At 42.3% G+C, this 16,099-nt stretch overlaps 1 long non-coding RNA gene across 2 annotated transcripts in view; it reads right to left on the reverse strand.

The window, feature by feature from the left end:
• Positions 1 to 7,231: 7,231 nt before the first annotated feature.
• LOC135327960 (uncharacterized) overlaps positions 7,232 to 16,099 on the reverse strand; it is a 44,972-nt gene continuing 36,104 nt past the window's right edge. For both annotated transcript variants that reach the window (XR_010388654.1, XR_010388653.1), the window contains 2 exons: positions 12,506 to 12,703; positions 7,232 to 12,275 (listed from right to left, as the gene is read on the reverse strand). This is a non-coding gene — a long non-coding RNA (uncharacterized LOC135327960). The remainder of the gene's footprint in view (positions 12,276 to 12,505; positions 12,704 to 16,099) is intronic.

Consider the following 16,099-nt stretch of genomic DNA (forward strand, 5'->3'; position numbering starts at 1 on the left):
CGTAGCATCTGAGAAGGTGAGCAAGAGATAGACATGGTATTCTTGGAGACCATACAGCTCCAGGAGTCCTAAGCCCCCACAGCAGTCGAGTTGCTGGAGGGCTCTGTGCCGTGTGAAACAGTACATCTTAACACTGTAAAAAAAGGCTGGAAACTGGTCACTTCTCATAGGAGGAGAAAGGCTCTCACTTCTCCTGAAGACTTGCAATTGAGGAACAGGCTTAGTGCTCTCCAGGCTGAGGAGGAACTGGGCATGGCTTCAAGGGAAGTGTCTGGGCTGACAGACCCCATGCCGTGTGGGAACACCCGGAAGAAGCGGTGAGTGATTGTTGTGGGTGATTCCCTGCTGCAGGGGACAGAGGCACCTCTCTGCCAACCTGACCTCTTGTCTAGAGAGGTTTGTTGCCTGCCAGGGGCTCTAATACGAGATGTCATGGAAAGACTGCCAATGCTTGTCCATATGTTGGACTATTACCTTCTGCTGCTCTTCCACGTGGGTGCTAATGATACCAAGGGCAAACTGGAAACCAACAAAGAGGATTTCAGAGCTCTGGGGATGGTGGTCAACAGTCTGGGAGCCCAGGTCATTTTCTCCTCAATCCTGCCAGAGAGGGAAGGATAGGCGGAGAAGTAGATGGATTTTCCAAGTTAACAACTGGCTGCACTGCTGGTGTTGGCAACAGGGTTTTCATTTCTGCGACCATGGGATCCTGTTTGAAGATCGACAACTGATGCAGAGAAATGAGATCCATCTCACTAAGTGGGGCATGCGTGTCTTTGCGAATAGGTTGGCCAGCCTGGTAAGGAGGGCTTTAAACTAGGAAAGGTGGCGGGGAAGGGGGGGAGAGTTATAGAGACAGGGTAGTCAGCAAAACATAGCTCAAGTCCGGATGCCTCCAGCGGGTGCATGCAGTCAGGGAAGTGAGTATGGGACATGATTATGGAGGATCCTCTTGCACGCCTCCTGGGAAACCTGCATGCTTGATTACCTCTCTGAAATGCCTGTACACCAATGCACTCAGCATGGGGAATAAACAGGAAGAATTAGAGATCTGTGTATGGTCGCAGGGCCATGATCTCATTGCAATTACAGAGATGTGGTGGGGTAGCTTGCATGACTGGAATGCTGTCATGGATGGCTATGTGCTTTTTTTAGGAAAGACAGGCCAGGAAGGCAAGGTGGTGGAGTTGCTCTTTATGTGAGAGAGCAACTGGAGTGTATCGAGCTCTGAGTAGGGGTGGATGAAGAGCGAGCTGAGAGTTTATGGGTAAGGATTAAAGGGCAGGCTAACATGGGTGACACTGTTGTGGGTGTTTACTACAGGCCACCTGATCAAGAAGAGGAAGTCAATGAGGCCTTCTTCAGACAGCTGGAAGTAGCCTCACAGTCACAGGCCCTGGTTCTCATGAGGCACTTCAACCACCCTAATATCTGCTGGAAAGACAACACAGCTAGACACAGTCCAAGAAGCTCCTGCAGAGCATTTTGATAACTTTTTGACACAAGTGGTGGAGAAGCCAACGAGGAGAGGTGTGCTGCTGAACCTTGTACTAACAAACAAAGAAGGATCTGTTGGAGATGTGAAGGTTGGGGGCAGCCTTGGCTGCAGTGACCATGAGATGGTGGAGTTCAGGATCCTGCGAGGAGGAAGCAGGGCAATAAGTAGGGTTGCAACCCTGGACTTCAGGAGAGCAAACTTTGGCCTCTTCAGGGACCTACTTGGATGAATCCCATGGGTTAGGGCCCTAGAAGGAAGGGGAGTCCAAGATAGCTAGTTAATATTCAGGCATCACTTCCTCCAAGCTCAAGATTGGTGCATCCCAATGAGTAAGAAGTCAAGCAAAGGGGGCAGGAGACCTGCATGGATGAGCAAGGAGCTCGTGGTAAAACTCAAATAGAAGGAGGAAGTATACAGAATGTGGAAAAGGGGACAGGCCACCTAGGAGGAATATAGGAGCATTGTCAGAATATGCAGAGATGCTACGAGGAAGGCTAAGGCACATTTGGAATTAAATCTGGCAAGGGATGTCAAGGACAACAAGAAGGGCTTCTTCAAATACATCAGTAGCAAAAGGAAGACTAGGGAAAATGTGGGCCCGCTGCTGAATGGGGTGGGTGCCCTGGTGACGAAGGATACAGAGAAGGCAGAGTTACTGAGTGCCTTCTTTGCTTCAGTCTTTACTGCTAAGGCCAGCCCTCAGGAATCCCAGACCCTGGAGACAAGAGAGAAAGTCTGGAGAAAGGAAGACTTTCCCTTGGTCGAGGAGGCTCAGGTTAGAGATCATTTAGGCAAACCTGACACCCAGAAATTCATGGGCCTTAATGGGATGCACCCACGAGTGCTGAGGGAGCTGGTGGATGTTATTGCTAGGCCACTCTCCATCATCTTTGAAAGGTGGTGGAGAGCAGGAGAGGTGCCTGAGAACTGGAAGAAAGCCAATGTCACTCCAGTCTTCAAAAAGGGCAAGAAGGAGGACCCAGGAAACTACAGGCCAGTCAGCCTCACCGCCATCCCTGGAAAGGTGATGGAACAGCTCATCCTGTATGTCATCTCTAAGCATGTGGAAGAAAAGGAGGTGATCAGGAGTAGTCAGCATGGATTCACCAAGGGGAAAGCATGCTTAACCAACCTGGTAGCCTTCTGTGATGGAGTGACTGCCTGAGTAGATGAGGGGAGAGCAGCAGATATTGTCTACCTTGACTTCGGCAAGGCTTTTGACACCATCTCCCATAACATCCTCATAGGTAAGCTCAGGAAGTGTGGGATAGATGAGTGGACAGTGAGGTGGATTGAGAACTGGCTGAATGGCAGAGCTCCGAGGGTTGTCATCAGTGGCGCAAAGTCTAGTTGGAGGCCTGTAGCCAGCAGTGGCGGGGGGGTCAGTACTGGGTCCAGTCTTGTTCAAATTGTTCATCACTGACCTGGATGAAGGGACAGAGTGCACCCTCAGCAAGTTTGCTGATGATACAAAACTAGGAGGAGTGGCTGATACACTAGAGGGCTGGGCTGCCACTCAGAGGGACCTCAGCAGGATGGAGAGATGTGCAGACAGGAACCTCATGAAGCTCAAAGGCAAGTGCAGGGTCCTGCACCAAGGGAGGAATAACCCCATGCACAAGGACAGGCTAGGGGTTGACCTGCTGGAAAGCAGCTCTGCAGAGAAGAACCTGGGAGTCCTGGTGGACAACAAGTCAATCATGAGCCAGCAATGTGCCCTTGTGGCCAACAAGGCCAATGGTATCCTGGGGTGCATTAGGAAGAGTGTTGCCAGCAGGTCGAGGGAGGTGATCCTCCCCCTCCACTCAGTCCTGGTGAGGCCACATCTGGAGTACTGTGTCCAGTTCTGGGCTCCGCAGTACAAGAGAGACATGGAGCTACTGGAGAGAGTCCAGCAGAGGGCTACTAAGATGATTAGGGGACTGGAGCATCTGCCCTATGAGGAAAGGCTGAGAGAGCTGGGCCTGTTCAGCCTGGAGAAGAGAAGACTGAGAGGGGATCTTTCAGTGTATACAAATATATTAAGGGAGGGTGTCAAGGGGATGGGGCCAGGCTATTTTCAGTGGTGCCCAGCAACAGGACAAGAGGACATAGACTGAAACACGGGAAGTTCCATATGAATATGAGGAAAAACTTCTTTACTCTGAGGGTGACTGAGCACTGGAACAGGTTGCCCAGAGAGGTTGTGGAGTCTCCTTCTCTGGAGATACTTAAAACCCGCTTGAACGTGATCCTGTGCAACGTGCTCTAGGTGACCCATCTTGAGGAGGGGGGTTGAACTAGATTATCTCCAGAGGTCCCTTCCAACTTCAACCACTCTGTGATTCTGTGACGCTGGGTCAGGGCCCACTGAGGAAGCAGGGAAGGCTGACAAGAAAGGGTAGTGCTGGGGGAAAATCCTGGAGAATCGGCCTTACTGAGTCTTCTGGGAGAATAGGAGCAGTGATTGCTGCTTTTGGGAATAGCTATGCCCCTAGTGAGAGCTCCTGTGACATACTCCCATGCCACCGCAACACTCCTGGCTTTCTAAGGTTCTGGCATAAGCAAAACAGTCACAAGGACTATGGTCAATTTGCCACCCCAGAAGTCTGTTGCTCTAAGCAGCTGCCTACTTTACCTATGCTTAGAGGCAATCTAGTGGTCACCAGTATGACACTAATTAAATTCTTCTTTATAATACAGAATCATTGAAAATGTGCTGGAGAGATCTTCTGGACCATTTGTACTCTCTGTATATATGAGGGATTAGCAGAATTCCACATGCAGAACTATTTTTCTTGAAAAGTGCATTTCTGAGTTGAGAGAAACAATCTGTAAATTTGTGTAATGTTATTCAAACTGCTTTAGCAGGAAAAAAAATGGAGAAAATGTCAAAAAACTCTGTGTTGAATTTGGGTATTTTCAAAATGCAACATTTGAAATTTGTTTCAAAATATGGTGCATTTTGAAATGTCTTTAAATATAATGAAGTTTAAAATGAGCAGGAGTGACAGCAATGTAAACAAAACTTTTTCTTTGATGTGATTCTCTTTTTGTGATTTTGATCTTGAGCTGTGAAACAGAGAATCAGCATTTTGTACAGACCTAGCAGGCATGGTTTCCACTCACCTCCGATCAGAAGTTTCCAAAAATGCATTGTGCTCAGAGTAGCTGTGAAAGCTCAGTTCAGTAACTGCATAACACTTGACTGGCTCACATGTGGCTGTGGAGAACAGCTGAGAACAAGTTTTCAGAAGCACTAGTCATGAGTGTTGAATGTAGATGTGATCTGGACACAAAGCAGTGTGGATGAGACTGCAGTGCAGAGCGTGAGAATGTGAATGCTGTCACGGGCCATGCTCTTAGATGGGCCTACGGCCCATTTGGAAGGTCTAAAATGACCCCACTAAATATAATAGGCTATAGGGTAGACTGTAGACACGTTAGACTCCAATGCTGTTCTGAAAAATACTTTGAAGATATACCAGAGTGCTTTAAAATAAAGCAGGTGTGCAATTTCTTGTTCCCCACATTGCAATTTATTTTTTTACAAAAGTATTTTTTATTTTCCATTACTCCTCAAAATAATTTGGAAAAAATATAAATAAATAATAAGCCATTTCTTGTTGTTGAGCTAAACACATTAGGAGTGCAACATAAAATGGCTGTTTCAGGGCAGAAGAGGACAAGGGAAAACGTATGGATTTTTTCCTAAATTAATAAACCACACTGAATGCAAAGTCTATTGTGAACATTCCAGGTGGACAAATTTCTTTTTTTATCCTGCATACAAACCCTATTAGCTATTGATAATGATTGCTAACTTTGTTACCGCACACTTTAAATCACTAACATGCTATAATTCTCTAATAAACTAAGAAAATAGCATATGTTCTCCGTCACCTGCTAAACAGATGGCAAAGAGTGTAAATTCATTTATTTGACTTTTTATTTTATTGCTTAGGGTGTCTTAAATTTAAATAATCAGATGCAAAGTGCTAGCTTCAATCTAAAACAGGCATGCTTTGGAGAAAGGAAGGATCCTTTTTCAAAGGAAAAAAAAGGCTCTGGTAAACAGTAAGCAATTAGCCACAACATGCTACCAGGGATTGTTTAATTGAGGCTGTCATACTAAATTAACCAGATACATGCCCTTGGAAGGACTAGTAAAGCAGAATTGCTTACATATGTTTGCAATTATACTATGAGAGTTCTAATGAAACCATGTGCGCCTGCTTTGATTTTTTTATTTATTTTTCTACTCCAAGGAAAATTAAAATGCAAAACAAACTAACTAACACAATCCTTCTTGCTTCCTAAATGGTAAGACCTGAATTGTTGCATATTAGCTGCCAAAATTTCTCTGTGCTTCTCAGTGTTACTCTCTGTTGATGGATTCCTGAGACACAAGTAACTCACAGCTCTTGCCTGACCTTAATGCCTGTGCTATCAAGTTAATCTGCCCTAGTTTCAGGCTTTACAAAGTAATTATGACTGCTTAGCTCTACATGTTCCATAGATCACTTGTGGAGAACGTACAGAGAAAAATTGGTTCACAAAGTAGTAGAGAAAATGTCCCTGCTGCCGCATCCATATTGAGTCCTTCAGGTGTAGAGAAGCCCTCTGTCAGCAATGAGCCAAAGAGTTTTTGGTTCTTACTTAGAGTTGCTTTGCTTTGGCTTTTTTTTATGATTTGTAGAAATAATTTTGAGGAAGTTATCATCTTGTGAGTTCCCAAGTACCATGTGAACTAAACTTGAGGCTCAACAATAAATTCTCTTTCCCAGAGGACAGCTCATGATAAGAGAATATATAGCCTGCACTAAAGGTAGATTAAATGCAAAAAATCAGACAGAGTAAACAAAACAAAAGATCTTACTTGAATAAATCATCAATGAGATGAGTTCAAATCTCATTATTAGTTCTTTGGAAAGAAAAAAAGCTGGTCTTTAAATTCATTATCATTGGTTTAGCAGGTATCCAAAGAGGCTCCTGCAACCTTATGTGAAGTGCCAAAGTCCCAGAGCTTACATCCCAAACTCTAGGCAACCCAGCAGACAGATGTTCTGGGTCACCTTCTGAGGCACCAAATTATCCCCATGCAGAATTTAAGGTTAGACACCTGAAATGTAGATATTCCAGCACTGAAATTTTCTTTTTATTACACAGCATTCCCAGCAGAGTCACTGAACACAGGATCAGAGGGTCACTAGCTGAGAGCACTGCATGTAGCAAAGAATCCAAAATATATGGGACCGGCACCCGAGAGAAAAGAGCTGTGACATAACTCTGTAACTCTGTGATATGAGCACCTCCACAAGTGCATCCTGGATTCTTACATCCATTCTCACCCTGGTTCTGTATGTTATCTAATTGCTAGTAAATGTAAAACAGCCCAGCTAATCAAAGTCCATAACTTTATATGAAAACAAGTGAAATCTTGCACTATGCTGGTCTGAATGAAGAAGAGATCATAAAAACCTGGTACCACAGACCAGATAACAGGCTACTTAACTATAGGCACTTAACAGAAGTGCTAAATTAGGAGTTTATTTGCATTTGGCTTCTCCTCTGATCAGTGGTGAAAGATTAGCACTTCCAGCATAGAGCTGGAGCCTATATTCAGAGTGCTGCGTGGACTGACCCCGTATGGCTCAGAGTATCAGACTGTCACAAGCTACTGAAGTTATTATTTAAAACCATTAACAAAGTCAAGTAGCTATAAGGTATTTGTAAGAATATAGTACATGAAAATTAACAATGAAAAAAGACGCTTTATTTATTTAGTATCTTGTTTCCCACAACTCAAGAGGTACATAGTCTGGATCTTTAGAACAAAAGTTTATATAGTACACATTTTTAGCTTAGCCTTGCTCCAGAATCATACATCTCATACAGGAAAAGGATGGTAAACAGTGGTGGCCCATGATTTTTAATGTTAAGAATAATAACCAGCATATGTATTGTCCTACAATCAGGATGTAGGTATTGAGAGACTGGATGAATTCCTATAGAATTATTAAGGTAGTATATCCTACTATTGAGCAATATCACAACACAAAGGTGTTGTACTCTAACAAGGTATTGTTAGCCTAGATTTTTAGACTTATCCCAGAATCTACTAGCTTCTGTGGGTTTAAAGCTGGTCCCGAATGCTATTTTAACATAGTTTTGTGGAATTTAATTTCCTCCGAGAATTTTATGGTAGTAAAAGTATCACCTAAATTCATTTAAAATATTAGTACTTTCAGACTGTGGTTTTTTTGTTCCTGCAGAGTCTGGAAGCAACTCCCACAAAACAGGAAGCCATTGACTGCCATGAACTTATATAACTGTGGAGAGATTGCATGGGATACTTCTAAGACATTCACTGGTAGACATAAGCAGTTTGGAAGTCAGTTTCGGTTATGGGAATCTTTTGTCATCGTGGTAGAAACCTGCAAACTCATACATTCTGATTGTAGCAGTATTCTTGTCATTAACGTTACAAGACTTAAAAAAAAATAAAAACAAACAAAAAAAGCCAATAAATTTACCCTTTGAGGCCAATTGCAAAGATTTCCAGAGCTTGCAATTACAGGGAAACCCACAAAAAGAGTGCCCCTTACAAGTTATAAATGTGGGCAAGCTTAGTTGCTTTTCCAACACCGAAGATTCACTGCTAAGGCATGGCCTGTCCCTGGCTCCCCTGACCTTTACTTTTAGGAAAATAGACAAACTGATGTCAGTGAATGAAATGGTGGGGATGAAACACAAGCCACTGCTGATGAGACCTAGGAGATTTATGACTTGAAGGTGTGTGGAATTTAACCTAAAAGTGAGCTAGTCAGTGTAGTGCACCTATGTTAAAGACTCTTACTTACCTGCCCTGCTCAAAACATTGGCATCTGCATTCACTGCACTGATTTAACCTTCTGAGTGGCTGGAAAGTTTAGTCCCTTATTTAGCACTTTCAGCTGAGCTATAACAGAAGCTTTAACATTGCTATTCACAACCATTACGATATCACAGAAGATGATAGTTGGAGCAGTAACTATGGTCTACAGACTTGCATTTGTGATCTGTTCCCTCACAAGAGGTCCCCGTGTAAAACCAGAGAGAAACAGAATGCAAAGCCATACCCACTTTCAGAGAGGAAGAGAATGACAAGCTTACAGCAAAAACGAATTTGAAAAACTACATCTGAAGTCAAATAAAATGCAGAGGGAAAGGGGAAGCCTAAAATCAAATCAAAGAAAAGACCATGATGATCAATGAAAAGAAATATAAGATGCTTATAGACAGCCAGATGATCATGGGACAGTGCAATCGTGGCAGACTCTGAGGCTGAGATAGCTTGCCCTTTCCTTTGTTAAATTTCTGTGAAGGCACTGTCAGGCTCTGGAATATCATTAAGTATTTTTAAAGTTAAGAGAGCAGACATACTAGAAAACACATAAAGAAATAACAGAGTCTCATGACCTCTGCAAATGTAATGCTCGTGATCTGAGTCTGTAGGTATCCAGTGTGCTGCTGTTTCCAAGGATGTTTGTGTTATTTGTTTGCACCAGATTTCTGTTGTATTTAATCTCAAGCTTCATGGTTCCTCTGGTAGTTTAGAAGGGACAGAAAAAGACTTCCAGTCCTGCCCATCCTTGGTGCCAACTTTGTCTCCTGGCTTTTTCAGGGTGGAGGAGAAGACAGCCTTCCTCTGAGGCCTTGTAGATTTGCCACAGCTGGAGATAGGATTTAGGTAAGGAGTGCTGAGACACATGGTGGCATTAAATTCTCTTACTGCTCATAGGAATATTGTTTTCAGGGTTAAATGAGTCACTGTATTTGGAGTCAGAAGGTAATTTTTTCCAGGTCAAGCAGGAACCTTGCTCTCCTTTGTAGCATGTCGGCCTCATAAATCATCTAATAGCGTTATTTAACATATTTGCTGTTATTGCAGGAATGCAGAGCACTGGTAATACCCTTAATCTCTTGAGTTTTCTTCCTTTGGTACATTATTGTTATGACTTTGCAGTTTTTTCACTTCATAAAATGTTTTAGAGTGTTAAGAAGTCTGAAGTGGTGTATGGAGGTGTTCTGGGACGCTGCTGAACAAATCTTCCAGTGCGTGGATCTTTCCTATGGCTAGCAGCTGGACACAGCAAACTGAGGGGAAGTGTCCCTCCTGGTCATATGTACATTTGTAAATGCCTGAAACTGAAACGCTTACCTTTGAGGCACTCAGTGCATTTTCCCAACTCTACTCTTTCTCCCTACCTACTCCACAACAGTAAGTCTATGTTCCCAGAAGTTTGCAAAACAGATTTGAAATGATGTGCCTGATGTGGATTCATCACTGTGGCAGATCCATTCTTGTAACAGCACCTTCTCTCCCCAAATGTGGCTGTATGAGACTAACAAAATCCAGCTTAGATATTATCATTTGATCTGCTTAGTAGATTCAGAAAAAATTTTGCAAAAATTCTTTCTTCTGTGAACAAACTCCTGGTTTGCATACCCAAGCTGTGTGTACACCATCTTCCCCAGAGGGATAGTGTACTCTCCCAAGGCAATAAAGATGAAAAAGAACATTTTTGTAATGACTGTTCCCAAAGAGGAAGGAGGAGCTGAGCATAGCTGCTGCTGCCAGTGATCTCCATTTTTGGCAGAGCAAAAACACACACCAGGATGCCTCCTCATTAAGGTATAAAAGAAACAAGAGTTTTTCACACTCAGCATTCCTGTCCACAGTAGCTGCTGGCAAAGTATGTATCTCCTATGCCATTACAAGTCCATGGAGAGAAAGGCAACCAACTCCAAGAGTCAAATTCTGTGCGCTTTTCTACAGCACGGGACAAAATTTGCCTCCCAGAACAATGCAGGCTAAAGCCTCACAGTGTATGAGGCTAGCGGATAGCTGAGGCAATTGGAACAATACTGGAAGTGATGAGCTGTGAGGTCCTGTCCAGTTCTGTGTTCTGCAAAGGAGAAATGACAGCATCTAGAGAGAAGTGCCCACATTAAATTCAGTACATTTTGTTGGCACAAATCCAGCAAAAGAAGGCAAAATTTTGGATTTGGTCTCCTTTTAATAAAGGTTACGTGTTGTCTACTGAGAGTACAAATATGCCAAGATGGGACACAGCAGAGTCCCAGTTAAATCCCCTGCAAGTATGTAATAGAATTTTGGCTTTGTTTGATGCTACTGACTAAGGAATGTATCACTACCAAAGAACCCTGCTATCAAAAATGTGAACTGTTCCACCTTCTTGCAAGTTCCACAATTACTTAGTAATCCCAAGAATTTAGGGCATTTTTTTCAGGTTATGTTAAGTCAACCAAAGTGTCACATGCTGTTAACTCACTTCAGATTTGGTCTTATGTAATGCTACTGTACAGCATACCCTGATATGGCACATCAGAAATAAGAACTAACTCAGTAGATCTAAACAGATTTGCCTATATGCAGGTAAAAATGAGCATTTTCAGCTGTGCTTATGTTAAATGGCTGCCAAATGCAATTGCCTGCTGTAGAAAGAATTCAGATTTAGTAGGGTTATACATATACTATAAAAAAGAATGAATGACTACCATAAAAGCAGGTAGAGAAGAATCAGACTTGGTATTCCTTATTCTTCATTTATTTACATGGCTTTCATTTATCTACCTTTATTTATTTGGCTGTCCCAAATGCAGCTTTTTTATAACATTCTGATTATAGGAAGGTACGCCCAGAGATACTGTTCTTGGAAAGCATATTACTGCTGCCAATGTTCATGCTTATATGGTTTCTCAATGGCCAAAACTAACTTCCCACACTAACTCTGAACCTTTTTAACATATTGGCTTCATTTGCCCTGATACACCTGGGAACTGCATGGAGACTTCCTCATCATACTTGGACTATGAACTTCATGCAAGACAGATGTCCCTGAGGTAGTTCTGTGCAAGTCAGTAAGTGTACACAATACAGCATGGCACTGTATATGCTGATGTAGCCACTTCCATGTGGTGAGACAACCTGTGGATTCAAGATGGCTTGGATAAGCAAGCTCTGCTTTACTTCACGTTCTACTTCTGGAGTCCACGCAAAGTCAGTTCCAGTGTTTGCTCTTAGATATTATCATGTAGATTCTCCCAAAATTTTATGGAGGGCTATGTACATTACTTTACACATAACATGACAGTGGTGGCATTCAAATAATCTCTATTTAAAAGAACTTCAGTCTTCAAATCAGCTCAAAAACAAAAAAACAAAACTCTTGGCCATGCCTGCTATCTGGACATCCTAAAGTAGGTGATGAAAGAGTAAGACAAGCAAATGATGAACCAGCACTCTCTCTCTGTTAAGCAATATGGCAAAAGCCTTCACATTTTTCTATCTGATATTCCCACAGAGTTCAAATGAAATTGTTTCATATATACCTGAGCTCTATTTAACTGGTCAGTAACATACACCAGCCAGGCTAGATGTGATGAAGTACAGAGTTCTGCATCTTTTGCAAAGACCAGGATCTTTCTTATCCTGTCTCCTCCACCACCTTATATTAAGGATAAAAAAAGATCGTTGTGGAAATCAATGTAAGAATGGGTGTCCTCCATGTGGAAAGCAGGTCGCCTGGTGTTACTTTTTTGGGTACTAAGGAGAATGGAAATGAACCATTTGCCTGCCTATGTCTCTTTTCCAAGGTGAATGCTTCTCCTTGCATGTTCAAAGCACACTGTCATCCAATGTGGCATATGTTGGCTTGACTGCTTTTTGTGAAAATCCTGAGATATGACCCTGATATAGATCGGGTATTGCTGGAGATGGAACACCGCTGACCTGTAATAACATAGCGCAGAAAAGGAAGATTAGAGAAAAGGACATAAACTGATATTTTGGAAGGAAATAAGGTTTCTTGACACTGATCAGTTTGTAGTATATTTCAGATTGATTAACAGCTATCTTTCCTTGAGAACAGCACTACTCATCTCAGGCAGTGTTGTGCCAATACTCACTGGCTAATACTGAAGGATAGGGGTGCATTTTTCATGTCAGTGATTCAGATTTACCTCCATGCTTACAGGACAACTGGTTGTGCAGTTAGGTCAGGCTCTATCCAGTTCGTCATCTGTTGTTTCTGTTTCTGTTGTCTCCAAGAAAATGCCACAGATGTGGATGAGATTTCCATGATGTGGGATTCTTCAGACAGAGGAACTTGATTATGAGATAGAGTTGAGGTCGTGTGGGAAGATTAGTCGCTCTACTGTCTGGAACACATTTGTTAACTGGGTTTTTGCAAATCCTGCTGCAGAGGGGAAGGAGAATCTCTTGGTCTCGCCCAAGGTGTGACTTAGCAGAAATATAATGACATTTGAGATAGTCTTCATGCAAACACCAAAAATAAGTCCTTCCCTTTTACTCACCTGCTTATTGCCTAACTTCCTGTGTTTTACCCCATTCTGTTCACCCTTCTACAAGTCCACCCTCATTCCCTCTTCAGAACAGTCTTGCCTGTGGTGATCTATTCTTATCCCTACATCTCCAATTCTATTTCTGTATTTTTCTTTCCAGTACCCTCCAGATTTTTTCTTCCAGCAGAGATGTTCCCTGGGTGGGCTCTCAGATTGCTCATAACCTGTAGGGCTGTGGCACGGGGCGGCATTACATCCAAGGAGTACCAGGACCAAGCGTGAACCACAGAGGAAGAAGGAAGAGCTGCCCCCAAGCCATGTACACACAGTGGAGCTCCTGGCAGGAAAGTGTGCAGTGACAGGTAGTGAGGATTGCTAAAGGTGTTTTTTCAGTCAGTTCAGAAAAAGCAGTAATTATAATACCCAGTTCTACAGGACCAGATTGAAAAGCACAGCCCTTGGCTCCATTATTTCCATTTCAGAGGAGGTCCTCACAACTCTGTTGGCATCCACCTCCCCCTTTTTCTTTCACCATGTAGTTACATTTCCAGTTTAGTGTAGTGTTACCTGCCTTAATATGCTATGTGTGCTTGAGCTAGTTAAGCAACTGGAAGCACCCAGCTGTGTAACAGAAGACACTACCCAGGACTTTTAGTCCTGCTGGGAATAAATAAAACACTCATCTTACAGTATTGTATAGGCACACACATACTGGCAGACCCCTCAGTTTTCCTCCTGTTGGCTTGCTGTTGCCTGCTGTTTGTTCCATCCTTAAGCAGACATTTATACTGTAAACACTACTATTGCATTTGAGCAGCACATCTCTTCTGGAAAGGGGGAACGTAACTGGAGGTTTCTTTTTGAAGGCAGCCATTCTTGTCTCTTCTAATAATGCCCTTCAGATCATTTCTATGGCCTAAGGAAGCTCACAAGCCTTGCAAGAAAAAGTCATCTCTGACTATTTTTGCTTCAGGTACTTCCACCTCTTGCTGCACCCTGATTTTATTTGATTTCTGTAATTGCTCTCTCTCCCTGCCACCACTGTTCACATGTGCAATTATTTCCTTGTTTTTACTGCTGATTGACAAGCTTACTGGAAAGGATCATCACAGGATAAGAAACGAATATCAGGCTTCCTTGTCCCCACATTTTTCCTTTTGCTTTTTTTTTTTTTTTTTTTTTTTTTTTTTTTTTTGAGTTTCATGCAATGCTTAGGTTACCAGTGTGTGGAATGGGTTCTTTAAAAAACAGCAGTAGATTGATTACACTTTGTGTTCCTAAATGCTTTTATCTTTTTTGATTCTTTGCGGGGCCTGCTTTTTGTTCCTTTGCTAGCTTTGTTCTCAAAGATGTTAATGTGATTTGGACAAAACTTGTAGGTTTAGGTAGCATCCAATTACAAAAGCATTGGTAAGAATACATCAGAGGTCATGTTCACTTTTTTTAAGATCCTCATAGATCTATTATTTCTAGATCACCACCAAGTGTGCTACTCAGACTGTGCTTTGACAATTTCTTGATGCGGGCATTTGTGTTTGGTTTTGGTTAAATCAAATCCATTTTTCATTCAGAAGTTACCAGTTTCAGTAACTTGCCTTAAGGAACACTTCTAGTTTGCCAAGGTACTTGATTGCTGTACTTAGGTATGATTTCAGTATAACTCAGCTGTTCATTACAGCCAAGTGAGATGATTCAATTTTCTTGCTGATATACTGAATTCTTGTTATAGCAGGAAACAAACATTTTCTTGGTAAGCTAAACTCATTTTTCACAGTGATGAATGACTCACTGAGAAATCATTCTTGACAGTGGCTGCAGCCATTTTTAAACACTATTTGTCTAAGGGAGGAAGACTGTGTTTAGTTTTTTGATTTTATGGCACAGACTAGCACATCCATGATTAACATTTTAGGCCCTCCAGAAGAGAACTGTAGCATCCATACTAATATCGCAGATCTCATTTCATTTCCCATGACAGCTAGCAGGACATTTTGATCTGTTTCTGCATAAAGAAAGCACGTTCCTACCAGGGTGATTTTACCCAGCTGACAAATGGAAGAGAGTAATACCCATACTCCATTAAGTCATTCTTAATTAACATATACATACAATAGGTTCCTTCTCTCTAAGAGGATGTAGGTAAATCCTTACTGCTAACAATTTTGGGATGAATGACAAAGGTTGTCTCAGGCTGAAATTTCTTTACAGCATCAGCAATATCAATGTGTCTCTTCACGGGCTTAAAATCTGGAGGAACGTTTAGATTTGTATCTTTTATATAGCACTGTTTTCCAGCCTGACATTTTGTGCGTCAGGCCTTGGCTCAAATGAACAGTCCAAGCCACTAAAATAACAGCATACAGCAAAGTCACTGATGGGTCTTGATTTGTCCTACTACTCTCCTTAAACTATTTCTTGTGCGTATGCCAATGTAGGCTAAGCCCTCACAGAGAAAAAAAGCATTCTTCAGCCCTAAAGAGATTATACCCAAGAGGTCCTAGTCATGCAAACACTTGCACAACTGTATCATCTATACATGAGTATTTCCATGCCAGTTTGTAGGATCAGGGCTGTGAAGTCTGGCCATGATATTTCAGGAGTACCTGTCAATTTGCAATTACTCTATTCTTGTTTTTCCTTCTCCAGGCACCTTGAATAGAGCTGAGAAGAGCACAGTCAGGCACGACTCAAAAAGTTCAACTTCAAGTGGTTCGGCTGAAGTAGCTCACAAGTGACACTCCTAGACTCGCCGGTCACCACTATGCATCTAACACAAGCATAGAATAGGTGAAGTTTACCATGCCTCCAAATTCTAAGAATGCCAAGTGCTTTTTATTTTAATATCCTGTCTTCAGATACTTCACAGATATGAGTCAGGGAAGGAAGTGGCAAGAGGAGGGTGGCAATTAGATCAAGACAAGAAGAGAAAAAGTAAAATTGAGACTGGCTGAGCACAGTACAGGAGGAGAGGGGAGTCTGAGACTGGATAAGAAGGAGGAAGTTAAAAAAGAGAGCTAAAAGTAAGGGGAAGGGAGAAAGAGCTATATATGCCAACAAGAGAGAGAGCAGAAACAGACAGCAGAACTGGCATTCAGATCTGAAGCCAGAAGACAGAAGAGGCTTTGCCAGCTAGCTTGTCCTCTGTTCAAAACCTAGAAGAGAACCTTCCACCTGCTGTCAACCGAAACCCAGTTTTAAAGCATAGATTTCAGCCTTCCCAAAGCTAATTTGCAGAGAGAACTATCTAGTTCA

This window comes from Dromaius novaehollandiae, chromosome 1 (assembly GCF_036370855.1).
Source record: "Dromaius novaehollandiae isolate bDroNov1 chromosome 1, bDroNov1.hap1, whole genome shotgun sequence".
NCBI lineage: Eukaryota > Metazoa > Chordata > Aves > Casuariiformes > Dromaiidae > Dromaius > Dromaius novaehollandiae.